This window comes from Ctenocephalides felis, unplaced genomic scaffold, assembly GCF_003426905.1.
Source record: "Ctenocephalides felis isolate EL2017-DRISC unplaced genomic scaffold, ASM342690v1 CF-g0.4_SCAFFOLD_00845, whole genome shotgun sequence".
NCBI lineage: Eukaryota > Metazoa > Arthropoda > Insecta > Siphonaptera > Pulicidae > Ctenocephalides > Ctenocephalides felis.
In genome coordinates this window covers 62,331,644-62,345,475 of record NW_020536999.1, presented here as the reverse complement: position 1 = coordinate 62,345,475, position 13,832 = coordinate 62,331,644, and the positions used below count along the sequence as shown (strand labels likewise).

The 13,832-nt window shown below is 29.5% G+C and overlaps 1 protein-coding gene across 1 annotated transcript in view; it reads right to left on the bottom strand.

The window, feature by feature from the left end:
- The window catches only part of LOC113386946, a 729,443-nt gene that overhangs the window by 155,128 nt on the left and 560,483 nt on the right, over positions 1-13,832 (bottom strand). The window lies entirely within an intron of this gene.

Genomic DNA, 13,832 nt, shown 5'->3' with positions numbered 1-13,832 from the left:
CCCTAAAAGCCTCACGTAATAAATTGACTCCTCTTTAACAAATTTCAAAAAAATATACTTTCTCAGTTCAAGTAGTGCATGGTCTCTATTTTATAAAATCATCAACAATATTTTTTTTATTAAAAACATAATTAATGATAATATTTTAAACCTTTAGTCAAAAGCGTCGTCTATGGACGACATCCGAATGACGACCTGTGTGTAGGAATTTCCTCTATAGATGACATTCAGTGTAAAGAATTTTGCTTCAATATTCATCATGAGTTAAATCATTAAGAATGCTAATAAGTTATTGTGGTTTTTAGGTTATTAGAAGTGTAATTTTTAATTTTTAAAAACAATTTTTATCGATAATGATTGGAAAATCTGCAGATATTTTGTGCAACAAGTACATTGTAATAAAATATTCGAAGAATATTAATTGTTTTCAAATATATTATTATAAATACTGTAACTTTCATTATTCGTAAGCGGATTACCGTCTCGTACAGCAGCTTCTCTTTTGTGTAAAACTATATATTAATCATTGAATATACGTAAGTACTGACCATTCCACTTTAAGTTTGTCTTATCATAACCCACCAGTTATAATTATTTTGATTCGGCTTCAATCCCAACTAAAACCAAGACCATTACCGTGTATAACCCTTACCCCGGTTTCCCCTAAACCAAATCCCACTGGAAATTAATATTCGTTCGTTATCATCTTGTTTCGTTGTTTTGCTCTTAGGCATTTTATGTCCCAGAACACGGAAGATCATCAACGATCCAACAACCACCCACACGATTATTCGAATCATAATCGAATGTCTTGACCGATGATTAATGATCCAAGGATCTATGATCTGTTGCCTGCATGTACAGTTATACTGGGAAGATGATAAGGTTTAAATGAATCGATGTATATACAAATTTTTCTTAAACATGTTTTATATCAAGATGCATAATGGGAACATTGTTTTGCATGTTTTATCAGCTTGAATAGTTTTGGATGTGATATCTATTCGGTTCTTGCATAATGGTAAAGAACATATGGAGAATGCAGCAAAAACATGTCCGCAAACCAATAATAAATAAGTCTTGAATAGCAGAGCTATGTTATGTTATCAGTCTTTCCAGTAACATAAGATTTTTCAGATAAGAGTATGCTGAATATATGGTAGTCTGGTGCTGAATGGTGCTTGTGTTGAATAAATGGCAGTTTCGGTGCATCTATTTCATGTATTTCATGTTTATTGGCAATCACAAAACAGTCAAAAAGCTATACCTATTTTGTTTAAACGAGCGTTTGTTTCAATTTTTGATACGGTCAACCTTTGGAAACTAACCTCCAAATAGCACAAATTTCAAAATAGGATTAGTTCGACTTCAGGCCCATTTATTTATAAATGCAACGCCACAGTAATTATTAAATCTGTTTGAACCGATTAATGTTATATCATATAACATATAACATAAAAGATGTTACCGGGAATAGCTATTACATTTATAGCAAAATTTTTAACAAAATAACGATAAACTTTTCGTAAGATGTGTAACTGAGAATAAGCTCATACATAAGACAGACAAATAAGTAAGCCACTTCAAGATAGTCTCTATAGAATGCATTATTTCTTAATTCTAAGGAGACATCACTTTGAATTATTCAGCGTATATAATACTATAAACTTAATTATCATATTGCATTTTTTATATCAGCAATCAGAACTTAATAAGCTTTAGTGACGAGTTCTTAGAAGGCAACTCAACGGAGGGACTCTATATATTTGATAGATTTTCATTAAAACATATCTCTCTCATATAGATGATAGTTTTTAATTTTTTGCAGCTACGCCAGAGAAATGCTGTTTTCACAAGTAAATACATTTTAGATTTGTATTTTCAAGTAAAAACCTATATTAATACTGCTTGTCCCATGAGAACTCATCATATGTTTTTTGTTCGAAAACATTAAAAATTATGACATTTTAACACTTTTAAAAAATTTTAATGGTTCTAAAAAGAAAAATACTTTTCTTTATGAAATTCTGACAAATTGAATTTTTCAGATTTTTTTTCTAAATTTGGTATTTTGAAAATTTTTGTTAATTGTAACTAAAATGAACTATGACTAGTTTCTAGTTTTGTTAATTTAGTTTTTTGCAAACTTAATAATTTAAGAAATATTCAAAAATTAAATGTAGATTGTCCAAAAATTGACCCCTTACTGAAGTTCAACCAAAATGAGGCAATAATACGATTTTAATTGGCATTATTTAAATGATGATAAACTAGTAATTATTTTAAAAAAAAAATATTATATTCTGAAGTTAATATTGTTTAATCAGTGAAATTCTTCTTCTAAATCTTTCTTAATCTTCTAAACGGAACTTAAATGAGGGGGCGTCCATTAATCACGTGAGGTTTTTTGGGGGAGGGGGGATTTGACAAAAAATCACGAAGTATCACGTGGGGGAGGGAGGGGTTTAAAAATCACGTGTATTTATTGTTTAACTGTTTTTTTTTTGAAAAATCAAACATTTTCAAAAAAATTTTTAAAAAATTACAGTTTTATCACGTAACTAAAAATACACGTGATGTTTGCTGGGGGAGGGGGGGTAATTTTTAATATCACCATGTATCACCAAGGGGGAGGGGGGTCCAAAAATTCTTAAAAACTCGCTCACGTGATTAATGGACGCCCCCTGATTAAAAAATTATTTCCAAGGAAATTGTAAATACAATGCATTTATAAATATAAAATTGTTTAATATGAATTATATATGAATATTTTAAGAATTACTGATCCATATGAATTTTGAATGAAATTCAGAACATAATGGCAAAAAAAATTTGAAGAGAATTGAAATCACTAAAAGCAAGAGAATTTTAAAAATTTGCGCCGACTAGCAGAACGAAATACTATTTTTTAACTTCCCTTTAGGGTAAGTAATAGTAATGGGCCGAAAAACAAAAATTAAAATTTTTGTATATCTTCACTTTTTAGAGGTTTCTGTATATTTTGTTAAAATAGAAATGGAGTTTTTGAGAGAACTGAGTATCCGATTAATTGATTTCTATTTCTCCCTACCAATACAAATAGAATATTTCTAAAAATATTCTATTTGTATTGGTAGGGAGAAGTGGTGATTAGTTTTTGGAAAAGGCAGGTCCAGCCATTTCGAAGATACAGAGGTAAATGTACAAAACCAGAATGGCAGATTTGAATGATTCAAAAAACTTTCTGCTTGTATTGACAAAACAATTGCTTTTGGAAAAAAAAATTATTTAAAAAAAAAAATTCACAAGTTTTTTCGAAATCGAAAATAATTCAGATTTTAATTTTCATTCTGGCTAAAGTTCTAAAGCTCACTTACATACTTTAAATAAATAATTTTAACTTTGCAATTCAGTTTATATAATTCTTGTAAATATTAGACAATGTTGCAGTATTTATAATAATCTCTTTGAAAACATTTAATATTCCTCGAACATTTCGTTATATTGCGGAAAGTTCCAGCAATTTGCCTTAAGGCACGATGCCATACACCACTAGTTTTAAATTTGATTAATAAATCGAATACAAACACACATTTATATGACATATTTTTCCAAAAAGCATAAAATTAAAAAAAAACATCAAGATATCAAACACTACTATCTACTTTGTTATTATTATTATCGTTCATAAATTAATTGTTGTCATTTCCAACAAGCAGAACTAATTCCGTGTCCATGACGGCTTGATGCTTAATTACTTCTATTCGTGTTGTGCCATTTGTGTCTAGTCTTTTGTATCGTATAGTTATAAATTAACTTTCATTCAATTATTATGTACTAATTTGAAGATTCGCATTGATTCACACCTATAGTTCTTGTGAATTAGAAATCAGCAGAACAGCAAACAAGAAACACTGGGAAAGTAGTGTTGATATGACAGATTTGAAAAGGTAAAAAAAAAATTATAAAAAAGATTTTATTACAAACCATTTGTATTATTGGCAGAAGTGCATAATAAATAAAATGCTAATATCAAGAATGCTACTAAATTTATAATTGGATAAACTGACAGATTTATCTTCAACTGCCCTGCTCAAGTAATATTCAAAAATTGATTCATATACAATTTTACATTGCAATATAATTTGAAAATATCTTACGGGAATTAAGTAATTTAAAACAGAAACAGTGCTCATATATAAAAATTGGAGGATCATCCAAATGATTTACTGAGACCAGTTCTCAATGTACCAGCAATGGTACAATGAGAAAACTCAAAAAAATTGGTCTTGAATCTGCCTTAGATTTAATTAGAACACCACTCACTAGAGTGATTTCTATACTCTATTATACTATTCTATTGGAAACTACTATGAAAACTATAAAGAAACAAAATATACAGTTTAGTATAACTAAACTCTCAAAAAGCTGGTCCAGATGGTCCAAAATAAAGAAAAACGCAGGACACCTTGAGGCAATCAATTAGCCCATATATCTTCGAATGCCTTCACGCAACGATTTCCAAGTGGCACCAAAGTCGAGAATTTAATCACTGTTATAATTTTCAAAGCGGGTCATCAGCTTTTTCTTGTAATTACAAAATAAACGAGGAGTTAGCCAGGTACAGAGATTAAATGTAATTTAAAGTTCCACGTCAGAGGGATTTGTATGGAACATTATTACATTGTCCGATAAATTTTTTTTATGAAAAATGAAATTTTTGTAATTTAAATTTAAGAATTTGTACAATATAAAATAGCGTACGCCTAAAAAGCTCGTTTGAACATTGTATATAAAAAAGTAAAGGGTGGGCGGGTTCAAAAATATTGTTTATTTTTAAAATGGATTTTTTTTTACCAGCTTCCCATAGGGTAAGTTATTGCAATCGTCCAAAAATCGAAATTGAACATTTTTACATTTCTTCACGTTTGGAAGGTTTCTGAACATTTTGACATCCCTCGGAAAAAATGGATGTGTGTGTATGTATGTATGGATACAATTTTTCGAGCACGCACGGATCAACCGATTTCAATGGTTCAAAAAACATTCGATTCCTATTGATAGGGAGATGTGCTGATTAGTTTTTGGCAAATGCAGATCTAGCCATTTCGGAGATACGGACCAAAGAATGCAAAAAAATAGAAATCGAGGTTTTGAGAGATCGGAGCATCAGGTTTGAATAATCCAAAAAACATTCAATTCGTAATGACGAGGAGACCAGTTCCAGCGGCAGGTCCAGCGGTTTCGGAGATACAGAGCTAAATTTGCAAAAAATTGCAATTTTTGAGAGAACTAAGCGTCGGATTTGAATGATTCAAAGAACTTTCTGCTTGTTTTAACTAAATAATTACTTTTGGAAAAAAATTTGACTTTTTTTTCAATTTTTTTTTTGCATATCGAAAATAATACAGATTTTAATTGTAATTCTGAATTATGTTCTAATATACTTTAACCAAATATTTTCAACTTTGCAATTCAGTTTATATAATTCTTGTAAATATTATATGATGTTACAATATTTATAATAATCTATTTTAAAACATTTAATATCCCTCGAACATTTCATTACGGTACGGGAAGTTCCAGCAATTTACTTTTAAGCATGATGCCATACCTCTAGTTTGATATTGAATTTAATGAATCTCGTATAATGAATGAAAAGTCAGCAGCAAATACTAAACATGATGAACTTTTCACAAAATGTGAATTGATATTTAGTTGTTTTTTATATCTATTAATGATTCATATAAAAGAGCTGCTAAGGTAATAATTTAAAATCCACCTCACCATCTATCTATACACAGATTTCGAATAAAGGAAAAATATGGAAAGGGCAATATTTCATTTTGATTGTAGAGTTTTCATCATTTTTTATTATTTTCTACTGCTGCTAATTTACTTTTATTCATTAGAAATAAAACAGATTTGAAAATTCATATTCCATTTAAAATTACTAATATATGCTTTGATATTAAACCTTAAAAATGATTTAGTAGTCGGGTACTATTAGAACAAGAGGTGGGGAGAACCTTTTACAATTACCAGTTTTTTAATATTAGTAATACACCTTCATTATGCAACCAATCTTCCTAATCTAATGCCAATAAGAAAACCAAAAAAAATGAACTTAGTTTATCCATTACATCCTAAAATCTAAAACTCCTTCAGCAGTCTTCCATCCAAAATCCGCTCTAAAATCCAACCGCCCCGCGGCGGGTACCAAGAACCATCATTCCTCAACCTCTTCACGAAAAACATTCCAGAATTTTCGCCCGTGCATATCAATTCAAAAGCGTGGCATAATTTCCATCCGGGTTACTGGGTTTCTCGCACGTTATCAAAACATGCCGAGACTTAATAATAATTCAAATCGGTAATAAATATAAACCGAGGAACATGAAATAATCGCCCGATTCCTTCCAATACTTCAGCAGCCGAATATAATCGGCACAAGAATGACGCCTTCGAAAATTGGCAGTTATTTGACAGGCGATACATTGGTTACGGCTTCGGCAAAAAGAAGGAAGATGTATGGAAATTTGTTATGCTGGATGGTGATAATAAGAGAGCTGGTGGTGATCAGGATGTTGAAATTTACAAATAAAAACTAAAGCAAAAACTATTTTTTAACCCTTTCGCTTTAAGTGTCGTCCATGGACGACATCCACTCGACTAGCTGTATATAAAAGTATCGTCCATAGACGAAATTAAGTTAAATCATTGGTAATTATGAATTATAAAGAATTTGCAAATTAATTTTGAAGCAAACACTATTTTTAAACCCTTTTGCTACGAATGTCGTCCATGGACGGCATCCACTGGACTAATGTGTATAAGAGTAGCATCCATAGACGAAATTAAGTTAAATTATTGGTAACTATAAATTAAACGGAATTTGCAAATTAAATCTGAAGCGAACACTATTTTTAAAGCCATTTGCTACGAGTGTCGTTCATGGACGACATCCACTCGACTACCTATGTATAAGAGTATTGTCCATGGACGCCATTGAGTTGAATTAATGGTAATTGTAAATTATATGGTAATTTTTAGTATTAGAAAATAAGAAGAAAATTGGTTTGGACATTAATAGACCTATTCTGCCGCATAACAGGCCAATGTTATGGAAAGGCTATGTTATGAAGAACATTCCATAATAAACATTGACAGAAGCCATGTGGTTTCTGTGCACTCAGGCGTTTTTTCAGGTTTTCAGATAGAACACCTAACCTATAAACCGCATAAATGCCATAACGATCTTCGATAACAGGGTCTTTCTGACCCCGCTTGATAACATACAAGTGACGTTGCAGTTTATATGTAAAACGCCTGAATGCACAGCAAATACATGACATTGTGACAGTATTCAGTATGATTCAGAAGCATAATATATGGAAGTTGGAGCGTAACATGGCCTTGCCATAACATTTTTCTGTTATGCGGCAGAATTGGTCCCTAAATTTAACACTGACATAGCAAATAGTGCACATTTGCGTCATGAATATCAACGGCAAATGCATTTTTCTTTTCAAGAGTTTCAAGAGTATTTGTTGAAGAAAGTTTTTGATTAGATAAAAGAATAAAACTAACTACTCCAATGATATTTTATTCCTGACTTATGATTGTAATTACTTTTATAATAAAAAAAAAAGATTTTTTGAATGGTGAATTATCTATTGATTAATGGTTTTTGGAAATTCTGAATATTCTTTTCAATCTGTGGATATTGACAAAAATAAAATAATTCAAAATGTGTAATATTATATATTATCAGTATATATTTAATATTTGCGTCTAAATCATAATTTGTTCAAAATATTTTTCTCCACCAGCCTCCCAATTATTACAAACATATTAAAACATATCGTATGGTGATAATATTTTAGTACCTGGCTTGAAAATATTCGCGGTCGACCAATTTTCTCGATTCGACAAGGTAAAAAATAAAATTTCAGGAAAGAGACTTACAATCATTTGGAAACTTATTTATTTTATTTTTACATCGTTAAACACACAATAAAAGAGGTTATGATTAGATTGGGTCGATTGTTGTTTAATATTTAGGACATAAATGTTTCAATAATTAAAAATAAACTTTATTATTTCATTTTAGTTAAAGAAAAAAATATTGATGCATATTGACCTGTTTTCGATAGTAGTTGAGTCCTTATTGAGATTGATTACTTATAGTCAGTTAAACTAAAGAGAATAATAGAAAACTATATATGTACGATATGTATTTTAAACTCACAAACTCACTTTTTTTAAAACTGAATTTTTCTTTTAAGTTATTTGCCATATTGATCTATTTTGAATATATGATTAATAATCAGATCCTTTATTTATTGGAATGAAAAATTAACAATTACTGGAATAAAAAAAATGTGGAAGTATGGGTACGGTTGTGTCAGGGTACGGCAGTGACAGTACATCGTAACAACTTTATTATAGTGATTATACTGGTTTTGAGATAGGGTCCAAAGAAAGAATGATGTAGTATGTTTGTTCGAACAAGTTTCCATGATCGCATTGAGTCAGCGCCCTACATTAACATACTCTGTAGACCACATTGCTCTTAAAGGATCATAAGAAAGTTTTTTGCTAGATGTCTTTCAATGATAACTGTTACGGTTAGTTATATAGTGGGTACGGTTGTGACATTTTCTAGTGCATTCCTAGTCCTTTTGGGGTGAAACTTAAACGGATAAAAAATCTAACTTAACTAAGGCAAAGTACGAAAGAGAAAGGGAAAGGAAAATTTAAGGCAAGAAAAAAAAAGATTTCGCAAAGATTTTTTGTTAACTTTAGTTTAAAAAAATCATGTTTTGTTATATATTGTTATATTATATTCATAAGCTTTGTTTCATTGATTATGTTGAGTTATGTTACATATTTCTGATAATGAAGGACGTTATAAATCATTTTGGTGTAGAAGCTATTATTTTTAACTTATGTTAACTAATGCTCGCCCTTTTCTTGTATTATTTGATTTATTAACTGATCTATTGTATTTAAGGTCAGTATTTCAGTAGTTCTACATGGGTATGTTAAATGTTCAAATTACCATTTAATTTACTTCTCTTCCAGCTAACTGGTAAATTAACAAAATTATTGCTGATCATAAAAAAGTAGCCCAAGCGTACCCAGTCTACCCTACTTTATTCTAGATCAGGGCTTCTTTAGCTTCTCTAAATTTAGCTTCTCTAAATCGTGACTTCATAAACACATATTTTGAGTCACCTCATCAACTTATATTTATAAGTAATATCAGTGTGAAAAATCTCCTAACTCGTGTTATTGATCATGTTATCCCAGCTTTAGTTCTCAACCCACGTGTGCTATATAAATGTTAGAAAATTATCAAAGTGGAACTTATCTCCTGATTTTATGATGGAGCATTTATTGAAGGGGGTCAGTCTTTTAACGACTTGCTAGAGGTATCGTGATATCACAACAACGTTAATTGCGATGAAAACTATAAAACTAGAAAACTATTTTGTAGAACTTATGAACGGTTTCCACGGTTCACCACACGTGATATTCGGACAGTTTTCCATTTGATTCACACTCGATGGTTCGGAAAGTTAGTTTCTATATTGGAGGTTGTCGTGTCAAAATGGTATTAATAATGATAAATCAGAGGTGTCCAATAGAAAAGGATTCAGGGGTACAACCAACTTATATGACGGTCCTTAACATAATGCAATATATTTTTATTTTTGAACCGTACTGAATACTACTTATCCTCATATCCAAGTGCAAATCATAATTTATTGAAGTAAAACTCCATTAGACGCGACTAGGGTCTAAATCCGTGCAAATCCGTGCCGCGTTACGGCAGATAAGATAAGATAAGAGTCAAGTGCCACTGATTCGTCATTCGCTTTCGATTATATAATTTCTATACGACGTTTCTATACGGGTCGATTGTGATTAGTCGTCGCGTATGTGAATAGATATCTGTCGTTGTACTTGATGCGTACCGGCATCAACGTTGTATGCGTGCCGATATCAGCAAGGAAATCGGCATATATAAATAAACATTTTAAAGTTATATCGTAGTACAAATCTTGCTGAGATTATATCGCCAGCAAAAAAGTAAAAAAAAAATACTATCATGAGTAAATGTATGTTAATTTTTATCACATGAAGTTCTTCAATTATTACATGATGAGTGAAGTTGCGAGAACAATATTTGTTTAGGCGTTGTTTAACATAATCCATGAAATTGTGAAGGAATATTATAAAAGTTATTAATCAGCAATTACTTAATTTCTCTAATAAAGGTTCATTTCTAAATGCTAATTACAATGACAAACCGATCATGTCATATTTGAAGTATGACTTTAATTACATTATTGTTTTTAAATATTATACATATTTTTAATGCCATTATAAATATATAATTTATAAATTATCATTATATAAATGTGTATAATGGTTGACACTAATAAATGTGTGCATCGCGAGTGTTACCATATTACTAATAAACATTATTCAAAATTGTTATATGATGCATTTATTTTTACTTAAATGCCATCTTGTACAGTAGCAAATAAGTTTTACTTCAATCGCATGTGAACCTTACGCGCACTCTTTTTTTATTTTATCATTAATTTATCATTATTTTATTTTAACCCAGTTGAGTTATAGGTTCAAAATGTTAGTATATATAAGTCGGAGATCCAAAAAATGTCATTATGGTGTCATCCAAAGAAACAAATAGTTATTATGTCAACATTTTCATGTATTTTAAATATTGTAAAATGTATTTTTCTAGTGAAAGACGCTAGTAGTTTAAGTCATTTTGCATTGAGACAAATTGCTGAAGCTTTCTATTTTGTAAACAAGATAAATATTAGATTTATTTTAAGAAAATTTAAATTTGAAAAATTTTTATTGAATTTATATTACTTTTTTTTTTTTATTCTTTTTTTTTCGTTAGATGTATTTAGATGTATTAGATATACAATTCACAATTTTACAATTAAATAACAAAACAACCAAATATAAAATACAAATTAAGGAGTGCTAAACTAATTTAATTTTGTGTCTTGATTTTATGAAACTTGATATTGCGTCTTCGTTTAGAGCATCTTCAAAAGTTTTAACAAATAGTTATGATAAAAACGTGGCTAAATCATAAACCTAAAATATTAGAAGATTTCTTTTCTCTATGAAACTAGTAGATACTACTAGTACGATATTTATTTGATTAAAATTCAAGTTTTCAGCTGTGTAGTAAAAAAATGAAATTCTAAAGCCTTTTCACGTGGTAATTTATTATTGCCTGCAGTGCTAATAAAGATCCACAAGTTTGCAATCACTGATCTAATGGATTTTAATCGTTAACCGCTATAAGTGCTCCGAGCACCAACATAGCAACCGTAAATTAAAACACAATTCGATTAATACCGAGTCATTTTTTGAAAAGGTGCACAACTTTCAGGAAGCAAAAACAGAGATGTAATTTTAATCACATGGTAAATTGGGCCACGATCTCATGAACCATATGGACGTTAAACACACAACCAAATACAAAAATTGGTAACTTATTTAATATATAAGACATTAAATAATAAGCAAAATTACTTAATGATAATATAAAATAATAATAATAATAATAATGATAAATAATCAAATTTTGACAATATAACTTGACAAAAAAATTTAATTAAAAATACTATGGGACAATTAAATATTGTGTTCAATAACATGTTTAATACAAATGTAGAAAAGGCAAGAAATAATTATCCCTTAAATAGAGAAATTTGAACCTTTTTTTTAGAAAAATGCTTTTTTTTTTTTTCTTGTACATGAATACGAATACTGTTGTATATTTAATTAATATTCATAGTAATGTCATACAAAATACATGATCATACAAAATACATAGTAGATGAATATGTTGGAAAAATAATGTAAAATGTATACCAATTATTGTAATAAACACTTTTGTCTGCCTTGCAAAAAAAATAATTAGGCTTGCATGTGACCGTAGACGTGACAAATAGTGCATTTGATTTAATTAGATACTCTATAATATCATATCACTATTATTAGAAAATATTAAAAAACTATTATGCTGATTAATTGAATTTTTCTTTTTAATGCGCGTTGAATTAACATTTGAATTCATGTTGATCAAAATAGTGAACATCAATATATAAATACATAAATTCAGTGAAATACGAATTAGCAAAGCTTGTATTTCAAAGAAATACGAATGATGCTGAAAGAGCTTTTTAAAAGAGATGAAGAATCCGTATCTCTAAATAAATAGTTAATAATTATGAATAACTTAAATTTTCTTTCTTGTGTGAATGTGGTTTTTCATCTTTTCATTTTTAATTACAATTTTCGAATACTAGTTTAAAATTTTAAATTATTTTTATGTCGCTGACAAAAAATTGAATGAAGGCACAAGACTTCTACATAATAAAAAAAATTTCAACAAAATTGTTTCTTTGATATATACAATTATAGTTTTTAATTCTATAATACAAAATAATTTTAAAGTATAGTATTTTTACTTTCAATATAAAACAAAAAGCCCTCAAAATTTTTTGATACTGAAATTTTTGGTTGATGCTTAATTCTAAGTATATTATTAGTAATATAACTATAATTATAATAACCAAAAAAGAAGAGGCTGTAAAAAAAATAATTTTAAATTTAATATTTCAAAGCTTTAGCTTTAGCTTTAGCTTTAAATAAAAAACTTATAAATAAAAATGCATGAAGTCGAACTAATGTTATTTTAACATTTGCGCTATGTGGAAGTTACCAAATCTTCAAAATAGTCTGATTTGAAACATATGCTGCCAATGGAGAATGATTGGAAAATTCTGCAGTGAAATAGACCAATGTTATGTCAAGGCTATTTTGCCTTGACATTTCGCATTGTCCATATAAAATGGCACTAAAAGCTGTCAAATGTTATGAGGTTGCTTTGCAGTTATGCGTTTTAGATATAAAACCTACCATAGAAAACGCACTAACTCAAAAAAAGTCTTATCTAAAGTGCTTGTTTCTGATGCCTCATGTGTAAAACACCTGATAGCACAGCAGATACATACACAAAGCAGTTTCACAGCTTTTGGTACCATTTTATTTGAAAACGCAGCGTAACATAGTCTTACCATAACACTGGTCTAGTTTACGGCAAAATTGACCCATTAAAGCTTTGCTATATGAAAATAGGCCCATAACCTGTTTCAGATTAATGTACGACACTTCATTAGTATAGTTTTTTAAAAACCTCATTTTTAACTCTAAAACTCTTAGCAAATAAAGTCATAACCGGAAATTCTTCACCAAATTTCTTAGATTTCATATACTTTTATTACATTTAAGTGCAGCTCTGTCTTTTAGTTCTATTTAATGATTTCTCCTCGATATCGGTAGTCTATCAGGTGATTGCACAAGGGGGCGTGTATGACAAAACCCATTCGCGCGTGATGGAACGGAAATGTTTTCAGGCAACAGTACACCTGGCAAAAAACTGGACTTAAACTGCACCAATACGAATATCTAATTTCTGACAACACTTTCCATTATCTATTGCGATAGAGATTAAGACTCATTGTGTATTAAACTCTACTATATGCGGGTATATGCACAATGCATTAGTCATAGTAACAGATTGTATCGATGATAAAATGAGATGATAAAATGTTAATGTTTATTATTAGTCTCACAATTTGTTACGATAGAATGATCAATGTAACTCAAGTAATAAATTTGTTTCTTTGTTTTGGTGTTGCATAACTGGAAACATGAAAAAGTTGCAAAATTTGTTCTCATGAAAATTTATTGACTTCCCGAAAAATCATTTTATTAATTCGCTTAAA